Source organism: Schistocerca serialis, chromosome 1, assembly GCF_023864345.2.
Source record: "Schistocerca serialis cubense isolate TAMUIC-IGC-003099 chromosome 1, iqSchSeri2.2, whole genome shotgun sequence".
NCBI lineage: Eukaryota > Metazoa > Arthropoda > Insecta > Orthoptera > Acrididae > Schistocerca > Schistocerca serialis.
The window spans coordinates 1,017,931,266-1,017,948,755 of record NC_064638.1 but is presented as its reverse complement, the minus strand read 5'-3'; the positions used below and the strand labels follow the sequence as shown (position 1 = coordinate 1,017,948,755).

General features: G+C 45.4%; 1 protein-coding gene across 1 annotated transcript in view; it reads left to right on the top strand.

Annotated features, from left to right (window-relative positions):
* Nucleotides 1-17,490, top strand: part of LOC126455015 (lachesin-like) — a 1,274,520-nt gene that overhangs the window by 168,752 nt on the left and 1,088,278 nt on the right. The window lies entirely within an intron of this gene.

Sequence of the window (17,490 nt, the reverse complement as noted above, 5' to 3'; positions counted from 1 at the left end):
GAAAAGATATCTGAATGGTGCGAAAGTGGCAGTTGACCCTAAATAACGAAAAGTGTGAGCTCATCAACATGAGTACTGAAAGGAACTCGTTAAACTTCGGTTGCACGATAAATCAGTGTAATCTAAAAGCCGTAAATTCAACTAAATACCTAGTTATTATAATTACGAAAAACTTAAATTGGATGGAACACATAGAAAATGTTGTGGGGAAGGCTAACCAAAGACTGCGTTTTATTGGTAGGACACTTAGCAAATTTAATAGACTTACTAAGGAGACTGCCTACACTACGCTTGTCCGTCCTCTTTTAAAATACTGCTGCGCGGTGTGGGATCATTACTAGATAGGACTAACGGAGTACATCGAAAAAGTTCAAAGAAAGGCAGCACTTTTGTATTATCGCGAAATATTGGAGAGAGTGTCACAGAAATGATACAGGATTTCGGATGGAAACCATTAAAAGAAAGGCGTTGCTACTGAATCTTCTCACGAAACTCCAATCATCAACTTTCTCCTCCGAATGCGAAAATATTTTGTTGACACCGACCTACATATGGGAACGATCACAACGATAAAATAAGGGAAATCACAGCTCGTACGGAAATATGTAGGTATTCATTCTTTTCGCGCGCTATACGAATTTGGAATAATAGAGAATTGTGAAGGTGGTTCGATAAACCCTCTGCGAGGCACTTAAATGAGATTTGCAGAGTACCGATGCAGACGTAGATGAATGAGATATATAATGAAACTGGGTGATGAAGGATAACCGGAGTAACATGTAGAATAAGGGCCGTAATCGTCTATCAAATGGCGCCACTATCGGAGCTCGAAATCTTCGCACCAGGTTCAAAGATCACGAGTCATTGACTCGTGTCCTTTTCGCAATGGCTGTATGGAAGTTTGTTTAATCGAATGCAGAAGATATTAGCCACCTGTTGCTGCTTTTGCTCTTTTTTATTAGGTTTTCGAATCTGCAACAATCCCCTGTTATGTTTCAAATAAGGAAGAAAGAACGATCAGGTTTTGACGTACTGTTGACAGCGGGGTCATTAGAGATACAGCACAAGCTCGGATTGTTTCAAGGATGTAGTGTGTAAGCCTAGGGCCCAATGACCTCAGCAGTTTGGTCCCATAGGGACTTACCACCACCATAGAAGCAAAGTGATTCTATGAATGCCACCGCTGAGAAAGCTCAGTTCGAACTCTGGGCGTCTGAAAATTTAACTGAAACTCTGCAGGCCGGAGCTACGTGTATTTCCCGACAGTACGGCACAAGATGGCTAGCTGATGACGGCTGCTATTCGTGGTCGGCTGCGTTGCATCAAGATGCGGCTCCGCCTTGGAGACCGATCGAAGCGCGAACGAGAAAAAAAAAAGTGTTTGTCCGTTTGGCCGAAAAAGTGAAACAACTGTAAATGAAATTTCTCTGCAGCAAGAGCGGCAAAGTACGCGATTGACTCCTACGGCGGAGAGCATGAACCAACAATCCGCTTCCGTCATGAGTCCAGAGAGCGACCGCTCCGCTGTGCCAAAACTCGGAAAATCGTCGCCGATAAACAAAGCTTTCGCCAATTATGACCTTACAACAATTTCCGTCTAGACTCTCACTACTGCACTCCTCCAACCTAGGCGCTAATTTCGTCCTTCCTGCAATTCCAGACAGTGACTGCAAACGTGTGCTGACAAAACAGTAGAGCGGCCTATCATAGACTCCGCCAGGACTTTGCGCTGGAAGCTTTTTGGCGACATGCACCAACGGAATATGATAATTGGGGTGCTTCGTGTGGCGCCGTTCTGTCGGCTGTCCCGTGGAGTTCGGCAACCAATTCTCTGAAACGTCCTAGACAACAGCACAGCCGCAGCGCTGAGCTGGCATGTTCATGAGACTAGAGAAAACTGCCTGCAGCGACTGTAAAAATAGCTAGCGTTCACCCAGGGTCGGGACTCTGTTCGCAATTCGCAGTGACTAGATGTCCTCCCGCATCCCCCCCCCCCCCCCCCCCTACACCCCTCCCGTTCCCAACACACACCCACATCCTGCTACTGTGAGCCCAAAAGTTCCCACTCGTCTCCTACGTGAAATGAACAGAATTACAATATACATGCATCCTAATCCCCCACCGAGCGAGGTGGCGCAGTGGTTAGCACACTGGACTCGCATTCGGGAGGACGACGGTTCAATCCCGCGTCCGGCCATCCTGATTTAGGTTTTCCGTGATTTCCCTAGATCACTTCAGGCAAATGCCGGGATGGTTCCTTCGAAAGGGCACGGCCGATTTCCTTCCCCATCCTTCCCTAATTCGAGCTTGTGCTCAGTCTCTAATGACCTCGTTGTCGACGGGACGTTAAACACTAATCACCTCCTCCGCCTAATCCCCCCACTCCCGACCAAGTACATGCCGATACATAGCGTCCGATTACCTACTTTGCATGACGAAGTACTACAGTTGCAAAATGACATTAATTTACATGTATGCAAAATCAAATTTTAGAAGTGCAAGATAGACTGGTTTGGTGGCCCTGAATAAGTGTATGAAGAGGTCTAAGGGCCTACCATCTTGCAGTGTTGTTACCATATCAAATGGTATGTACCTTTTGTCTATGATTTACTGAAGTCGCTAAGCCTACACTGCTTTCATTCCAGATTTGTATTTCATGCAGAATTCATGTAACTATAACAACACTCACTGAAATAGAAAGTGTTTCACCATGGAACGTCAGACTGATTTTCATCAACTTGTGTGGATATGTTCATCAGATAACGGTTATTAAATGATTGCGCTTCGATTCTACTTGGAACTGATGCATATCACCAACATCAATATGAGCGGTGACTGCACTGTCATAGTTACACTTTTGTATTCGTCGTGACATGGAAGCAAGAGTTTCTTGCCATGCCTGAAACGTATCCCATATTAGTTTATGAAAATTTCTGGATAGAGACTGAAACGTCTTCCTATCGCAACCTAGACATGCTCTGTTGGTGACAAATCAGAGGACTAAGCAGGCCCAGTCAGGAATGCACAGATTCAAGGCCTTCATGGAGTGAACTGTAGTGGATGACATGCACTATCTTGCTGGAAGATGGGGCCATTTGGTACCATAGTCACAAAATATACTACAACAGGGTTTATGATTCTTGATGCACACTGGCGAGCATTCAGCCTTCCTTAAACAGTTGTCAAGGCTGTTTTACTGTCATATTGAGCAGCTCGCCACACCAGGAATCTATGCGTTGCAGAGGCATGCTTATCGAGAATCTCTGCTCCCTGAGTTCTTTAACTAGAACGTCTTAGGATAAATTGGTGTTAGGATGCCTGACACAGAGACTCATCGTTGAACAGCACAGAATGCCATTCCTTATCCAACTGACTCTGGTTCTATGCCATGCAAGTTTCCTTGGTGTGTGTCAACCAAGAACGACGTATGCCAACTTTAGAGCGTAAGCTAGCTTTCAGTAATATGTTCCCTACTGTCTGTAGTGACACTTTGGTGTAATCTCTACCCAGATTTCACTTGTTTCCATCTGTCCACATCTCAAAACCAGTCCATATTCTCTTGACGTAGTCATTTTGGAAAGCCCTGTGCCTACTCTTATTGGCACATTATTGCCTCATCTTCAGTCTCTTCGGTCACTGCACAACAGGCCAACTGTCTGTTTGGTCTTACGATATGCCCCTTATTCCAATGATTCGACCTTTTGTCGAAGTTCAGAAGATGTGAACTTTCACCAGGTCGTATACGCACACGTTGGCGTCCCTCTGACCGCTACAAACCGAAGCGAGACTCATCACTGAACACCACAGACTTCCACTTAGTGTCCCAGTTGACTCTCGTCTTACACTATCAAAGTCTCTGTTGTGTACGGTATAGTGAAGGCGGTAAAAGACGCACGGCGGCTCGAGAACTCAACATGGCTTTTGGTCAAAAAATTCTACAGTCTTCTCGTGGTGTAGTCCTTCTTGAAGAACCCGTGACTCCTGTTCTTGCCACAATATTGTGGTGAGCTCATCTCGATACTCCACTTTCAGTAGTCCTTGCACTGCAACCAAATGTATAACGCTCCTGTATCTCTCATTCCAATGAGTCAACTTTTCTTGAAGTCCGAAAAATGACGGTAAGCTGCACGTGCATACCCCTGAATACGCTCTGCTACTACCTCCACAACGAACGTTCCAGTGACGTTACGTACTGTTAACAGCCGTGAGATAGTCTGATCATAATTCATCAATATGAATGGCGTATTTCTGTGCCTTACTTAAAGTAAGCTAGCACAAGAATTAAATTTTGATCAACATATCATACAGACATTTATTTTCATTTTATTTATGTATTTATTGAATTCTGAAAACCTGCCCGCCTATGTGTCTTAAATGTTAATTAATTCTCAGTAATGGAAAGTGTACAGTCACTCACATGAGTACTGAAAGGAATCGGCTAAATTTCGGTTACACTATACATCACACAAATCTAAAGGCTATAAATTCAGTTAAATACTTAGGGATTACAAGATAATGTTGTGGGGAAAGCGAACCAAAGACTGCGTTTTACTGGTAGAACACTTAGAAGATAAAGCAGGTCTACTGAAGAGACTGTCTACCCCAAGTTCGTCCGTCCTTTGCTGGAGTTCTGCTGCGCGATATGGGATCAGCATCAGGTGGGACTGTAGGAGGACGTCGAAATGTTCAAAGAAGGGCAGCTCGTTTTCTACTATCACGAACTGGCCGGGGTGGCCGAGCGGTTCTAGGCGCGACAGTCTGGAACCACGCGACCGCTATGGTCGCAGGTTCGAATGCTGCCTCGGGCATGGATGTGTGTGATGTCCTTAGATTAGTTAGGTTTAAGTAGTTCTAAGTTCTAGGGGACTTATGACCTCAGAAGTTAAGTCTCATAGTGCTCAGAGCCATTTGAACCATTAATAGATTTTAATCACCAAGTTTCTGCTTCGAATGCGAAGATATTTTGTTGGAGCACACCTACAAACGGATTAATATACAGGTGGTCCAAGGATCGTGACCAGGGTCAAATATCTCACGAAATAAGCGTCAAACGAAAAAACTACAAAGCCCGAAACTTGACTAGCGTCCATTTTCCTGGGCGCTGTTCGAGAGTGGGGCAAGTGTTGCGTGGGACAAAGGGGTTTCGTAAAAGACGTAGTTTATAAAGACGTTCCAGCTACACCTGAAGATATGTGAGAGAAAATTATCAGAGCATGTGCTTCGATAAGTGCCAAAGTGACAAGGAATACCACTCAATCCATGATAAGAAGATTGCACCACTGCATTGATACCAACGGTCATCACTTCGAAAACCTTCTGTAAATGGACGTTCATGCCACCTTTTTGACCTTCGTTGACCTTCAAAGACCTTACTGTAACAAATCATTGGATTCGTCTCGATAGCCGCTATCAGAAAATAAGTACCAAACTATAGCATCACACTTAAAAAAACAAAGTTGACCTTCGTATCTCTCACGCGACCCCACCTAGCAACAAAAAAGCAACTTCATATTATGGCCCCCGTTGTCCCATGCAACATTTGTCCTACAAACGTTTCAGCTACTATCATACTTTCGGAGTTATTCTTGGTGGCAATAGTTAGTCACTCACCCTGTATACTATTTAGGCATTTATTCATCGCGGTCACCGTCACCTCCGTATGACATCACGACAATGTTTCTTTCACCATCAGTACTACAGTCGTCTACTCACTTCTCCTTTTCACTGGCATTTTTCCTCCGACTCATGACCTCACTTCTGTTACCATCTCTCAGATCAGTGTTTCTGTCCCTAATACACTATTGGCCATTAAAATTGTTACACCACGAAGATGACGTTCTACAGACGCGAAATTTAACCGACAGGAAGAAGATGCTGTGATATGCAAATGATTAGCTTTTCAGAGCATTTACGCAAGGTTGGCGCTGGTGGCGACACCTACAGGTGCTGACATGAGGAAAGTTTTCAACCGAATTCTCATACACAAACAGCAGTTGACCGGCGTTGCCTGGTAAAACGATTTTGTGATGCCTCGTGTAAGGAGCAGAAATGCGTACCATCACGTTTCCGACTTTGATAAAGGTGAGATTGTAGCCTATCGCGATTGCGGTTTATCGTATCGCGACATTGCTGCTCGCGTTGGTTGAGATCCAATGACTGTTAGCAGAGTATGGAATCGGTGGGTTCAGGAGGGTAATACGGAACGCCGTGCTGGATCCCAACGGCCTCGTATCACTAGCAGTCGAGATGACAGGCATCTTATCAGCATGGCTGTAACGGATCGCTTAGCCGCCCGCAGCTCGTGGTCGTGCGGTAGCGTTCTCGCATCCCGCGCCATGGTTCCCGGGTTCGATTCCCGGCGGGGTCAGGGATTTTCTCTGCCTCGTGATGGCTGGGTGTTGTGTGATGTCCTTAGGTTAGTTAGGTTTAAGTAGTTCTAAGTTCTAGGCGACTGATGACCATAGATGTTAAGTCCCATAGTGCTCAGAGCCATTTGATCGCTTAGCCACGTCTCGATCCCTGAATCAACAGATGGGGAAGTTTTCAAGACAACAACCATCTGCACGAACAGTTCGACGACGTTTGCAGCAGCATGGACCATCAGCTGGGAGACCATGGCTGCGGTTACCCTTGACGCTGCATCACAGACAGGAGCGCCTACGATGGTGTACTCAACGACGAACCTGGGTGCACGAATGGCAAAACCTCATTTTTTCGGATGAATCCTGGTTCTCTTTACACCTTCATGGTGGTCGCATCCGTGTTTGTCAACATCGCGGTAAACGCACATTAGAAGCGTGTATTCGTCGTCGCCATACTGGCGTATCACCCGGCGTGATGGTATGGGGTGCCATTGGCTACACGTCTCGGCCACCTCTTGTTCGCACTGACGGCACTTTGAACAGTGGGCGTTACATTTCAGATGTGTTACGACCCGTGGTTCTACCCTTCATTCCATCCCTGCGAAACCCTACATTTCAGCAGGATAATGCACTACCGCATGTTGCAGGTCCTGTACGGGCCTTTTTGGATACAGAAAATGTTAGTCTGCTGCCCTAGGCAGCACATTCTCCATTCTCCAGATCTCTCACCAATTGAAAACGTCTGGTCAATGGTGGTTCATCGCAATACGCCAGTCACTACTCTTGATGAACTGTGGTATCGCGTTGAAGCTGCGTGGGCAGCTGTACCTGTACACGCCATCCAAGCTCTGTTTGATTAAATGCCCAGGCGTATCATGGCCGTTATTACAGCCAGAGGTGGTTGTTCAGAGTACTGATTTCTCAGGATCTATGCACCCAAACTGCGTGAAAATGTAGTCACACGTCAGTTCTACTGAAATATATTTGTCTAATGAATACCTGTTTATCATCTGCATTTATTCTTGGTGTAGCAATTTTAGTGGCCAGTAGTATACAAGGAAGTGACAAAAGTCATGGGATATGTTCTGATATCCTGCGGACCTCCTTTTTTCCGGCGTAGTGCAGCAGCTCGACGGGGCATGAACTCAAAAAATTCGTTAGAAGTCCTTTGGAGAAATGCTGCCTCTATAGCCGGCCGTAATCGGGAAAGTGTTGTCGGTGCTGAATTTTGTACACAAATTGACCTGTTGATTATGTCCCATAAATGTTTGATGGGACTTACGTTGAGGGAGCTGGTGGCCAAATCAATTGCTCGAACTGACCAGAACGTTCTTCAAACCAATCGGGAAGAATTATGGCCAGGTGACAAGACTTTCTTTCTTTCTTTTGCTACCGCCTTTATCCCGCATTGTGCGCAAGATCGGCAGGGTTAAGTACGGGGTTGGTATGGTTAATTTTAAGGGGTGGCTGGATGCCCTTCCTGCCGCCAACCCATACCCCCTGGGACCGAAGTAGTGTACTCCAGCTGTCTGTGTCCAGTGTAAATCGTGAAATAGTGTGAATGTATTTTTAATGTCTGCGAGTCGTTTAACTGAGGCGGGACGTGGGGACCAGCTCGGTATTCACCTAGTGGGATGTGGAAAACCGCCTAAAAACCACATTCAGGCTGGCCGGCACACCGGCCGTCGTCGTTAATCCGCCGGGTGGATTCGATCCGGGGCCGGAGCGTCTACCCGAGTCCAGGAAGCAGGGCGTTAGCGCTCTCGGCTACCCTGGCGGGTGTGACAAGACGCACTGTCATGCATTAAAATTCCATCGTGACTGATGAAGTTCATGAATGGCGGCACATGGTCTCTAAGTAGCCGAACATAGCCATTTAAAGTCAATGATCAGTTTAGTTAAACAGAGGACCCAGTCCATTCCATATAATCACAGGCAACACCATTATGGAGCCACCACCAGCTTGCACAATGCCGTGTTGTCGACTTGGGTCCGTGGTGTCTGCGCCACACTCGAAGACTACAATCAGCTCTAACCAATTGAAAATAGATCTGACCAGGCCACGGTTTTCCAGTCATCTAGGGTACAGTCGGTATGGTGACGAGCCCAGGAGAAGCGCTGCAGGTGATGTAGTACTGTCAGCAAAGGCACTCGTGTCGGTCCGGTCGTCTGCTGCCAAATTTAGCCGCATTGTCCTAACAGATACGTTCACCATACGTCCCACAATGATTTCTGCTGCAAACGCCACTGTTCTCGGTCGATCAGTGAATACCATAGGCCTCTCCCTTGTCCTTCGTGAGAGGTAATAACTGAAATGTGAGATTATCGGCACACACTTGACACTGTGAATCTCGGCATATTGGCTTCCCTAAAGATTTCCAAAATGGAACGTCCCCTGCGTCTAGCTCGAACTAACATTCCGCGTTCAAAGTCTTTTAATTCCCGGACTGTTGCCTTAGTCACGTCACACAAGTTTTCACTCGAATGACTTGACAACAAATGACAGCTCCGTCAGTACACCGACCTTTTATACGTTGGGGGTGGGGGGGGGGGGGGAGGGTGGTACCAGATACTACCTCTATTTGTATATGTGCTTATCACTATTCCACGACTTTTATCACCTCGGTGTATGTACTTATCACACAGGCCTGTAAATTTTACAGTATTGGTGGTAACGTTGTGTGGAGATGTTAATGGTGTTGCAAATTCCATTTACGATAGGGTAATTGTAGGCCACGTGAAGTGCACTTACAGTTCAGGAGCACCTTTCCCCACCGATGAAACCGTGTTATCAGCTTGCTACAAGAGGTGCGTGTGGTGCGTGCCGCTTAAAAGCGAGTGCACCCGCACGCGTGAAAGGCCAAGCTAAAGAAAACCTCGATCTCGCCGACGATAGCGGCGCGGTATACTGGGGAGCGGGATCACGTTGGCACCGCGGGTGGTGCAACGCCGTTCTGACATCGCCATAAACGGCGCTGTAATTAGGCGAGCACACCTCAGCTTGCCGCCTGCCGTCTAAACGCGCCTGCCAAATCACTTAGGGCCGCCCCTGGCGTGCAATCGATTGCGCTGCCTCCCGTTGTTTCCTTCAGGTGGGCGCAACAGCCAGCTCTCAAACCTTAACGCGCCAGCTGCAAATCGTAGCAGAAACGACCACTAACGAGAACATCGAGAACCGTATACTTACGGAAATAATACGGACGGAGCTGCAGTGGCTCTCGAACTAGCACTGATTACTATTGAAGAGCAATTTGTATTTCATTATAAAGAAACGTTTATTATTTTTTTGCTTAAAAACGAATAGCATTGACCACATATCATTACACACCATTAAATAAGACGTTTCTTTGTGATGTGCTTTTTCGATTACTCATTTATGTCGCAATATTGTTGAGACATGTTTGATTACTGCTAGGCGCAGCTCGCACAAGTTCAGTTAAATATTATTCAGTTAATGCAGATCGATAATTACTCGCAGTTTTAATTTTCTTGAGGGATTTTTAGAATTAGAATGACGCTATCGCCATTCAGCGGTTCCTGATCCATATACAGCTATTGTACATCAATATGGTTGTAGGTCTGAAGATGATAATGTGAGGATCGAAATCGGTCACCTTTTGATAAACGTGCCTTGCCATGTAGGCTGTTATAATTAAAATGTCGAATCAAAACACTTTTAGCCGTCTAAGTTTCCAGTTGTTATTTTATTTGAGCATCAGTTTTAGCACTGCATTATGCCATCTTCAGACTCATTGAGCGACGTGTAGGAAAAATCCCAACTCTGGTCAAGTCAGGGGCCTGAAGATGGTGTAATGTAGCGCTGAAACTGGTTGCTGAAATAAAATAACAACTGCAAATTTAGACTGCCGAATGTGTTTTGATTCGACATTTCACATTGAACAGCAGAGGTCCCGCAACCATCTGTAGATAGGTGGACTTACAATGTTATAACTAATTTCAAAGGTCATATCATGACCGCTGATTTCCCCAATATTGTTCAAAAATTGTCTTGAGGGTTGATTTATGCATGCAAATGGTTAAAAAGCTCGTGGCCCATTATTGATCAGTATTTTAAATCAGGAACCTTCTTGCAAAAATTCAACAGTTGAACAGCTTTTGTCTTGTTGCATTCCGAGTTGCTCCAACACTACAGCTGTAGGATCCTTTATAACTGGCGGTGAAACGGGATAAAAATGGTTCAAATGGCTCTGACCACTATGGGACTCAACTTCTGAGGTCATTAGTCCCCTAGAACTTAGAACTAGTTAAACCTAACTGACCTAAGGACATCGCACATCCATGCCCGAGGCAGGATTCGAACCTGCGACCGTAGCGATCTCGCGGTTCCAGACTGCAGCGCCTAGAACCGCACGGCCACTTCGGCCGGCGAAACGGGATAAATATAGGTCACAACACTGCCAACAAACAGATATTCGAGGATCGGAAATAAAAGTTCAAATGTCTCCAAATAACTAAATATGCCATTTATTTCTTCAGTTAGATCAGACACTCTGTTCAGAGTTTATTCAGATATCTGCAATGATTATGAGACATGCGTGGCTCGTGTTTTTGCCATATCTCATCTGACATCCTGTTTTTACTGCACTACGACCTTGTTATGTTAATTTTAATTACTGGTGTCACTGAGTTGCCGCCTTGCCTGCCCGTGAGCGGCAGCAGCTGCGCTTATCAATATAAGCCCTGGTATATTATCTTTGCTGACTGCTACTAATTCCCAGTTGTCGTGTGTTGGGTTTAGTTCGGGTGTGCCAGTGAGATGCAAGGCTCTAGCAGTGCAGTTCGGACCTGGCAGTGTTTGACTTAGGACGCGGCAGAAGTTCAGTCGGGGCGCGGCTGCAGTGAGATCCGGAAGCCATGATTCGCCCGACGGTTGCCGATATATGTCACTTGAGTGCTGACCGCCTTGATTGGTCGTCGGTCGGTCGTCTTGTCGGACGACGTGCATATTGGCCGGCGATCCCTTATGGGTTGACTACGTGCGCCGACTCGTGATTCGTTCTTGTTATTGCACAGTCGCTGCCGTTAGTATTGTCTAGTCATACGTGCAAGTGCTCGTGAAACAGTGTGTAGCTTGTGATGTCGACTGCTCAGTTATTTCAGTGCTGTATCCGTGCTGATGTGTGGAGTCGGTCGGCTGGCGTGGAGCAGGATGAAATCTCCGTGGGGCAAAGTTTGGCCGGCCGGCCGAAGTGGCCGTGCGGTTCTAGGCGATGCAGTCTGGAACCGCGAGACCGCTACGGTTGCAGGTTCGAATTCTGCCTCGGGCATGGATGTGTGTGATGTCCTTAGGTTAGTTAGGTTTCACTAGTTCTAGGTTCTAGGGGACTAATGACCTCAGAAGTTGAGTACCATAGTGCTCAGAGCCATTTGAGCCCATAGTTTGGCCGGGCCTGCTGGCGCTCTCTACGCTGTGTGGAGCGTATGGGGCTGTTACCATTGCTACGAGGTCCGTGGCTCACTGACCCTGGACACGAAAGCTGAGTTTGGATTTAATTTACCAGCAAGTCAAGACTGTTCGCATTGTGCCGTTTGGTACTCGTTGTTGGCTGTCCGCGAGCAACAACGTGTGTGTTCGAGCTGGCGAAGGTTTAGCCACCATCCGGTGGAGTCTAACTGTATTTGGTTATTTGCAATTGCAGTGCACCAGCGGAATTTTCTGCCTTGTGGCCGTTAACGTTCCGGTTACCTGCCCTGGCCGTTGACGTAAATTTAGGCAGTACCCTTTTCTCACTGTGTTGTCGCTGTCCAGCATGGTGTGTAGTTCGACAGCTTAATGTATGCCTGGTTGTGGGCGTCCATGCCTTTTATGTTTGCACTGAACTACTGGTTGTGTGCTGGTCGAGTGGGCGCAAGTTACCCTATCGGTGGGTCTGTTGACTGTCTGTTGGTTGGGCTGTCGTCGGATCGAGAATGTTTGGGCCGACTGACTGTCTCACGTAAGTGAACGTTAGTATTTCAAGTGCTGGCCAACCCCCGAAACTTCTGAGCGCCGTTAGCTGTACTGCCTTTTCTTATTTTCTGTTGTGTGTATTTGTATGGCTCATAGCCGATGGTCTTGAATTAAAGTTGAATTGTTTTTAGTGGTGTTTTAAACCATTGGTCTTCAGCCGATTTAAAATTAAAGTTCCTTGCTTTTCAGTGTTAGATTGTTTGGGCCTTCAGCCTGATTAAAATATTTTTTAAAGATAAAACCTTGGGCCTTCTGCCTACTAAAAGTTATTTTAGTTGTGTTTTAAGTCATGGGCCTTCATCCGTTTTAAAATTAAAGTTCCTTGCTTGTCAAGTGTTAGATTATTTGGGACCTTCAGCCTAATTTAAGATAAGGCTTTGTTGTTTAAATTTATTTTACCTTGATTTTTAAGTCATTGGGCCTTCAGCCGTTTTTAAATTAAGGATCTTTGTCTTTCGAGCATTAGACTGTTTGGGGCCTTCAACATAATTGAAGATAAGGCCTTATGCCTTGTGGTTTTTTATTTAATTTTACCTTGAGTCTTAAATCATCGGCCTTCGTGTTGAAGCTGCATGGACAGCTGTATCTGTACACGCCATCCAAGCTCTGTTTGACTCAATGCCCAGGCGTATCAAGGCCGTTATTACGGCCATAGGTGGTTTTTCTGGGTACTGATTACTCAGGATCTATGCACCCAAATTGCGTGAAAATGTAATTACATGTCAGTCTAGTACAATATATTTGTCCAATGTCCGTTTATCATCTACATTTCTTCTTGTTGTAGCAATTTTAATGGCCAGTAGTGTAGAAATCACAACCATTGTAATAAAAGAAAATGTTTTTGAAGTGACAGTGACAGGCGCACCTGCCTTGGATACTCACCGAAATTAGTTGGCTCTGAGCACTATGGGACTTAACTACTGAGGTCATCAGTCCCCTAGAACTTAGAACTACTTAAACCTAACTAACCTAAGGACATCACACACATCCATTCCCGAGGCAGGATTCAAACCTGCGACCGTAGCGGTCACGCGGTTCCAAACTGACGCGCTTAGAACCGCATGGCCACACCGGCGGGCTCACCGAAATTAGTCTCTTCAACGATGAGAGGCTAGAGGCCTCACCGAAATCGAGCAACCCAATGGTGAGAGACGAGGTGACACCCTGAATTCAAGCAGGCAAACGGTAAGAGGCAAGGGAACTCACCAATATTAAACTTCCCGATGGAAGAAGAAAACTATTACTTTCACGTCGTAGGTCCTGGTTCAGGCTAAACTTAGTTTCTAACCAGACATTGCTGATAATCTATTGTACTGTGCAAACAAAGTTGCAACACCAAAGTAATTTTGAACATGGATATCAACCGTTATAAGACATAAGTTCACATTTACTTCGTAGATGAAATGTAGAATCAAATGCGTCGATTCTTAATTGGAAAGACACTAGCACTCCGTTTTCAGGCCATGAGTAGCCTACCGGGACCATCCTCAGTGGAGGATGGGGATAGGAGGGGATTGGGGCTAGCACACCGCTCTCCCGGTCGTTATGACGGTATTCTTGACCGAAGCCGCTACTATTCGGTCGAGTAGCTCCCCAATTGGCATCAGGAGGCTGAGTGCACCCCGAAAATTGGCTACAGCGCATGGCTGCCTGGATGGTCACTTATTCCAAGTGCCGACCACGCCCTGACAGCGCTTAACTTCAGTGATCTCACGGGAACCGGTGTATCCACTGCGGCAAGGCCGTTGCAACTGGAAAGACAGGCACACTTGATATCTGTCGATTACAGTGACATCCACCACGAAAGGAAAACAATGGTTTGTGTAAACAGTACGTAGTTTTTGGCGCAGAATCCGAATATGCAACAAAACTTGGAGGCTCCCGGTTGAAAACGCAAAGCTTACGACGCGTACGAAGGAGGAGTGGTTATGAGGTGGCCAGTTCTAGCACAGGCAGGTGTCCCCTTTACTAATATTAACTTTACATCTCGGAGATTTTTTTGTACGATGCGTCGTTTTCGAGATATTTTGTTGTCTCAAGTTAAAACAAACACTCTGTAGAGTAATGGATACTTCACAAGGCTCGCAGCACCGATTCGATACACAGAACGGTGTTTAAGTGTGTATGTTTTCTCCACGCAATTCGGTGTCGATTTGAGGCTGAGTCGGTAGCTCCCGTATTACAATTTTGCGACTCTTTGGTACGTTTAGTTACTGACACGAATTCATTCCGATGTACAAGTTCATGGCAACTGCACGTGGAAGACTTTCCTAGGAGTAAGGCATTGATTTGCATTAAGGCGTTGAATCGAATTTCTCCCGAATAAACCAACTATACCAACTGGATGTCAGCGACGCTTGGCAAAGGATACAGTGGACATGAGAAAAGTGATTCGGTGGGTGACGCCCTTCAGTAACGGTTGAGAGGATGTGTAGGTCAAGCCACATCCCAGTCGATCCTGCTCAGCTGCCATTTGTCGTAATGAACACCGTCTCGATCAATCCATCTTCGACGATCGGTGGACTACGACCAAGCAGTTGTGTGCACAGCTGAATGTCGGTTGTTATGTACAATGGGCCGTCCGAGTGGATACAATTGGATGTGAATGTGTATATACATCCAAACACAGTGACTCGCATAGCACCTGTACTCCCACCACGTGATCCACACCGCTTCAGAGTGAAGTGCGAGCTGTGTAAGAGTGAGTGGAACAGTGCAAAGGCGACGATGATATTCGCAGTGGAACAGCCGGTGTTCGTTGCGTGACAATAATGTCGTGGAAACTGTGGACAGTTGTTTACTGGGAACTTTAATGAATGGTGTCAAAGCGCCAGCATAGAGTTCCATTCAACGCTAAATCTGAAAATAGCATCAGAGAGGATCTGTTCCGAACAAGTCAAAAAACATTCCGGACCAGGGCCCAAAAGCGCCAAGAGATGAGTCGTGGTCACTTTCAACATTTGCTGTTGTCAGGGTAGTTCTGTATTTCCCTTCCTCTGCTGTGTTTTCTTGTACATGGGAACTCAGTTAAAAAAAAAGGAATTAAAAAGAAATTATCCACCACTGGGTCCTGCTACAGCAGAACAAGGCCGAGGTTCACAGTTTTCTGACAGCATTATCACTGGAGGTGAAATTTGGTGTCATCGTTACGAGCCAGAATACAAAATCGGTCTAACAAAGAAGAAGTTCAATACGTAGCTATATGCAGGCAAAGTATTGTGTAAAGTTTTCTTGGATAAATAGGATACATTTATTTTGGATCGTGGAACCTAAAACACGTTTCATTTCGGAACGCTACAAGACGATAATGACTAGGCTAAAAGCCCCAATTTTCAGCAGGCTCAAGAAGAAAAACACGATAAAACCAGACCCATCTCTCCCACATCCCCCAACACCCCCCTGTTGCAGGCATACTAAATTAAAGTTACCTGCTCTTCGCTTAACTGCACAATTATACGTAGTGTCTACGTGAGAAATAATCCCTACTTTGTTGGAAGATAATCGACTTGATCAGTACGCGTATGATGAAGCTCCTGATCACTTTGCAAACACCTGACTCACACGATCCCTGAAAGACAAATACGAACGGAATGTCGCGTTTCGTGATTTGTTAGATCACGTACAAAAGAATTTTATTGGACGATGTTTCGCATGCATGGAAATTTGGGAATGCTACTTTGGACAAGAAGGTTGTATACCTGGAAGAATCCTTGAGATACTAAAAGGTATCAGATAGATTATTTAATGGTAAGACAGAGATTTAGGAACCAGGTTTTAAGTTGTAAGACATTTCCTGGGGCAGATGTGGATTCTGACCACAATCTATTGGTTATGAGTTGCAGATTGAAACTGAAGAAACTGCAAAAAGGTGGGAATTTAAGGAGATGGGACCTGGATAAACTGAAAGATCCAGAGGTTGTAGAGAGTTTCAGGGATAGCATAAGGGAACAATTGACAGGAATGGGGGAAAGAAATACAGTAGAAGAAGAATGGGTAGCTCTGAGGGATGAAGTAGTGAAGGCAGCAGACGATGAAGTAGGTAAAAAGACGAGGGCTAATAGAAATCCTTGGGTAACAGAAGAAATATTGAATTTAATTGATGAAAGGATAAAATATAAAAATGCAGTAAATGAAGCGGGCAAAAAGGAATACAAATGTCTCAAAAATGACATCGACAGGAAGTGCAAAATGGCTAAGCAGGGATGGCTAGAGGACAAATGTAAGGATGTAGAGGCTTGTCTCACTAGGGGTACACTGCCTACAGGAAAATTAAAGAGACCTTTGGAGAGAAGAGAACCACTTGTGTGAATATCAAGAGCTCAGATGGCAACCCAGTTCTAAGCAAAGAAGGGAAGGCAGAAAGGTGGAAGGAGTATATAGAGGGTTTATACAAGGGCGATGTACTTGAGGACAATATTATGGAAATGGAAGAGGATGTAGATGAAGACGAAATGGGAGATAAGATACTGCGTGAAGAGTTTGACAGAGCACTGAAAGACCTGAGTCGAAACAAGGCCCCCGGAGTAGACAATATTCCATTGGAACTACTGATGGCCTCGGGAGAGCCAGTCATGACAAAACTCTACCATCTGGTGAGTACGATGTATGAGACAGGCGAAATACCCTCAGACTTCAAGAAGAATATAATAATTCCAATCCCAAAGAAAGCAGGTGTTGACAGATGTGAAAATTACCGAACTATCAGTTTAATAAGTCACAGCTGCAAAATACTAACACGAATTCTTTACAGACGAATGGAAAAACTGGTAGAATCCGACCTCGGGGAAGATCAGTTTGGATTCCGTAGAAATGTTGGAACACGTGAGGCAATACTGACTTTACGACTTATCTTAGAAGAAAGATTAAGAAAAGGCAAACCTACGTTTCTAGCATTTGTAGACTTAGAGAAAGCTTTTGACAATGTTAACTGGAATACTCTCTTTCAAATTCTGAAGGTGGCAGGGGTAAAATACAGGGAGCGAAGGCTATTTACAATTTGTACAGAAACCAGATGTCAGTTATAAGAGTCGAGGGGCATGAAAGAGAAGCAGTGGTTGGGAAAGGAGTGAGACAGGGTTGTAGCCTCTCCCAGATGTTATTCAATCTGTATATTGAGCAAGCAGTAAAGGAAACAAAAGAAAAATTCGGAGTAGGTAT